Genomic DNA, 5,154 nt, shown 5'->3' with positions numbered 1-5,154 from the left:
GGTTGTTCCTTGGATAGCTTCCTCTTGGGTTTTGGGGTTGAGATGGAGGTGGATTTTGATATTGAGGGTTGGAGTTATAGGAAGGTTGAGCTTGTTGGTTCCATTGTTGAGGTTGAGGTACAAACCCGGGTGGTGGTTGTCTCCAAGCTACTCCACCGCCGCTTCCTCTAAATCCCTCTTGCCTTGTGTTGTATGCCGCTACATGTTCGGGGCTTAAACCTCCACAATAGGATGTATCATGGTTCGTTCCTCCACAATTTTGACAAGAGAAAGAGTTAACTTGAGAAGAGCTTGCTCCACCACTTAAACTTGCATTCACACTCGTGTTCAACTTGGAAAGCCCTTTTGTTAGTTGATCAATTTGATGTTGTAATTGATCAACTTTCTCCAATTCGTAAATACCACCTCCCTTTGGAGCATTTCTTCTTCGCCCCCCCCCCCCCAAGAGTAATTCTTTGCTACCTCTTCTATTGTGGCTTCAACTTGATTTTGAGGGATCTTGATTAATTGACCACCCGCCCCCGCATCCAAATTGGCTCTTGACATGGGCTCCAATCCCTCGTAGAAAAACCGCATGAGTAACCCTTGATTGTACTCATGGTGGGGACATGCTTGCACCAACTCTTTGAATCTCTCCCATGCTTCACCAAGACTTTCATCGGCCTCTTGCTCAAATGATGCAATTTTCCTTCTCATTTCGGCGATCTTCTCTTCGGAGATAAAGCGCTTCAAGAACGCCTTTACAACCTCCCTCCATGTTGTGAGAGTGTTAGGCTTTACTTGCTTTACCCATTTCTTTGCTCGTCCGGTGAGAGATTGCCGGAAAAGGTGCATACGAATGTAGTCTTGACTCACTTCTTTGGTTTGCATCATTGCGCACAATTCAAGGAATCGGTCCAAATGTTCAATAGGGTCCTCACTTGCACTTTTGGAAAATTGCTCCGATTGGACCATTCGAGTATATTGTGGATGGATTGAGGAGTTGGTTTCGGTGACGGGTAGCAAAATCCCTCCCGTGAGCTCATAATCCTCCGGATTTCTGAACTCACGAAACAAAACATCATTCTCTTGTCTCGCCATTGATTCGCGTGGTGAACTTGAAGAGTAAGTATCACTCTCACTATCAACTATATCACCAAAACCTCTTCCCTCGTCTTGATAAAGCCTACGGACTTGTCTCAAGGTTCGGTTGATTTCGTGGTCAATTTGATGTGAGGGTGCTCCTTGAGACCTCCTAAGCATTCACCAAAGCTAAGCAAACAATTAGCAATGACAAGGATGATAAAATAAAAAAATAAAAAAAAAACAAAAAGAAAAGAAAGCAAAATAACTCAAACAAAAGCAATAATATTCGCTAAACAAGCCGCGTCCCCAGCAACGGCGCCAAAATTTGATCACGGGTTAAATAGGTCGTTATGCTACCACCCTAACCAAATTAATCATTTATAATACCTAAACCTACACTAAACTAGTTAGTGGCAACTAAAGGGTCGAACCACTAGGGAAGCACGCTAATTCAACATCAATTATCACTAATGCAACAGTGAAAAGGGGATTGTTTTCGTTGGTTTTGTTGAGTAGAACACTAAAACTACAAGTAAGCAAGAAAATGATGATTAAAATCAATAGAAAATGACACTAGGGATACGGGGGTGTCCAATATTATTAGAAAGAGGAGAATAATGGTGATTATCATGAAACATATGCCAAAGAACACAAGGTTCTACCTAAACAATTCATTCTCATGCAATAGTCTAGGCAAATCAATTAAAGAGGTCTACACTAATAAGGATCATTCTCATGCATCCTATTAGTTGCAATCAAATCAAGAGAATAAAGAAGCACAATCCATAAAAACTCCACTTTAATAACTCATTCTCATGCAATCATTAAAATAGAGATGATCCTAATCTAGTTCAAATCACTTTCATGCATTTAAACTAGAAAACATCAAATAGAGTGCAACAATAATCCCAAGCTAATAAAAATCATGTCTTTCATCAATATATGGCATAAGTTCAATCTAACCATCATCATTCATCCAATATCAAATCATATCTTCCACCCCCTTCCCCTAGCTAAAAGTTTAGCCTAGAGAAGGAAGATTAAACATAATATCAAAACTAGCAATAAACTCAAGAAACTCAAAACAAAACATGATTGAAATCAATAATAACTAGATAAACTAATAAGATTGACAAAAATAAGTAACAATAAAACAAATAAATTATATTAAAGGAAAGGAGGAGAGATTACTAAAGAAGGGATTAATGAAAGATTAAAACTTGGATCCTTGCTTGATTGAAGAAAGATTAAAACTTGAGCGAAGTTGAATACAATAAAGGAAGCTTGAATAACAATATATTTTTTCTCTTTCCAGATTAGGCTGATGTTCTATGAAATTAGTACTATGTTCCTCCAAAAAAAATTTCGTCAAAACGTTCTAAGATGGGACTTATATAGTCCGTACAGAGCCAGCTGAAAAAAGGAGAGGTCCGACCGAACAAAGGGAAGGTTCGGCCGGACTACAGGGTAGGTTCGGCCGAACCATGGGTAGGTTCGGTCGAACCTCCCTGATCCTGGTCTGGTCGAACTTCTGTGGTTTGACCACTCCTGCAAAATTGCCAAATTGCATCTTGTCTCTGCCTCGACGTTCGGCCGAACCACTGAGCAGGTTCGGCCACACCTTCAGGAGGTTCGGCCGAATCTCTTCTGAATCATGCTTCCTTCATCTTCCCTTGAGCTTAGCTTCCTCCTCTTGAAAATCCCGATGGTTCCTACAAAGGATAAGCATGGAAATCACAATAAAAACAAAGCGAGAAGACTACGAAAAGGGAAGATAGAGGAGAAAAGAAAGGTGGAAGCAAAACTAAGTAAAAATGCTTAGAAAATGAGCCAAACAAGTGCAAATGAGGGGAGAATCCTTAGAGAAAAAGGACAAAAGAGTGGCATAAATGTCACTCATCACTATGAATTGAACTTACATAAGCTGAGCAATGTCGAGGTAGAGAGTGTTAGCTTCCCCCACCAGAGTACAAGAAGGGAGGTATCTAGCAAAACCAAGCTTGGTAGCTAATCTAGTCACCATGCTACCACATTGAATGTCCCCCGACTTCTTACCACGCATGTCAATGCAATTTTTCAAGAAGATGTTCCCAAAGTTGACCCTTCCTCGCAACTCCTCTCTAGTTGAAATCCATAGAAGAACCAACTCGACACTCGACATCTTTCCCAAGTCTTGCTTTGGGAATATCGAGTAACCCAATAGTCGATGAAGCACTCGAAGGCACGGTTGGAAAATATCACTATCAAGAGAGTAGCGAGCGGTGAACTCATCCGAACCCCGAGATATCATGCCCCCATGCATTTTCGGCAAACCCATCAAAATACTCAAGCTCAGGAAAAAGGATATCTGCTCCAGGATTGAAATTAAGGGCTGCATTGAATTCGGCCAAAGACATGGTCCTCACAACATTACAGAGTTGAAAGGAAATTTGGTAGTCATTGTCGCCTACCGGAGTGGAAGTCAATAAAGCTAAGAACTCCCTAGTAGGCTCAAGGTAGGTTCGGTAGCATGTGTTGACAAAGCTACCTAACCGAAGGTTGTCGAACAAAACCCATAAGTCCTCATCGATTCCCAACTTGATCATACTTTCTCGATGATAGTGTCGTGAGGCTTTATGGTTCGTTTCTTAAAGTCAATCCAAAGAGGTTTGTGACTTGGGTTGGCAAATCGTGTTTTAGGCAATGGTAGAGGGTCATCGTTTTGTTGTGTTTGAGATGAAGAGGAATTTGTTGGTGAAGGTTCTTCAATTGTCACTTGAGTTTTTCTCTTTTTAGAGGTGAGGGCTTTCATGATTTTGACATGTTTTCTTCACAAAGTTCAGAACCAAAATTCAATCACAAACTCCACCATCACAATTCAAAACACAACACTACCACACCACTTAGTTCAAGCAAACCACCACTTTAATCACCAACTTACTACCAAAAATTCCAATTTTCAATCTTCCACAAAGAGCCACCAAATTTCATAATCAAGCTATACAATCAACAACAACACCATGTAAGGAAATTTCAATAAACAAACAACACATATAAGCAACCAAATTACTCAAACATTCATCATATTCAACCAAATCAATACTACTACTATTCACAAGTATGCATAATCAAATTCTTGCTACAAATTGATGTAATAATGTAAAATAAATGTAGAGAAGATGATTATACCATACAAGAAGCAAATTTGATCAAGTTTCAAGCTCTACAATCCACCAAAACGAAAATCCCAAAATTGCTCTTCAAAGGAGGAAAGAGAATGGAGAAGGTTAAATGGAGGAAAGTAGTATGAAATTTGGTGAAATTGATGAAAATTGAGTAAGAATTTGATGTTTTTGTGAGTTATTATGAGGATTTGATTGATGAAATTTGATATTTGGGAGGTTAGGGTTTCGTTGAGGAGAAGAGATAGGTGCGGACGAGGGTTAGGGTAAGAAAGAAATGAGGGAAATAAAGGAGAAAGAAGAATAAATAGTCGCGGCTAGGCACCTGCGCGGCCGCGCAGCAGGGGTGTGCGCCCGTGCACGAAGATTATGCTCCCGTGCCCCTACTGTTCTTCTTCTTTGCTTGTTTCTTCTCTTGGTGCGTTCATCTATGGGCTCTATGCATCTTTATCATCCAAGGATTATTGAACCCACTAAACACATCAGTTTCTAAACGCCTTGGCAATGGGTTCAACATCTCAAATTAATGAGAGCAATATAATGAACCCACCAAGCACAAATTTACTTCTCATTTAAGCACGAATTTTCCAATCTTACCTCCTTAATTACCTTACCGTTCTAACTCGAAATTCAATAATATCGAGCATACTCTCACCATTTATCACGAAACTCCTTCCCATTGTGCTCATGCTCGTTTGAGGGGTCCGATTTCCCGTGAAAAGCAACCTATTAATCCAAACACAAAACAAGTGAAAGAAAGAAAAGCAATTTAAATAAACCTAAGAAAGATAGAATCAAAAGAAAAAGTTAGAAAATCAGGTTGCCTCCTGGTGAGCGCTTGCTTAAGGTCCTAAGCTCGACCCTTCCTCCAAATCACGGAGGGTCAAAGACCACCACCTTGTCCAAAGTGGTAGAGGAAACAAACTTC

At 40.1% G+C, this 5,154-nt stretch overlaps 1 non-coding gene across 1 annotated transcript; it reads left to right on the top strand.

The window, feature by feature from the left end:
- The first annotated feature begins 591 nt into the window (after window positions 1-591).
- On the top strand, window positions 592-699 carry LOC145565788 (small nucleolar RNA R71). Its single transcript, XR_014095164.1, has one exon. It is a non-coding gene; the product is annotated as a small nucleolar RNA R71 (small nucleolar RNA).
- The last annotated feature ends 4,455 nt before the right edge of the window (window positions 700-5,154 follow it).

This window comes from Chenopodium album, chromosome 10, assembly GCF_948465745.1.
Source record: "Chenopodium album chromosome 10, dcCheAlbu1.1, whole genome shotgun sequence".
Classification (NCBI taxonomy): Eukaryota; Viridiplantae; Streptophyta; class Magnoliopsida; order Caryophyllales; family Amaranthaceae; genus Chenopodium; species Chenopodium album.
The sequence above is the reverse complement of the archived record's forward strand: the minus strand, read 5'-3'. Positions and strand labels throughout refer to the sequence as shown.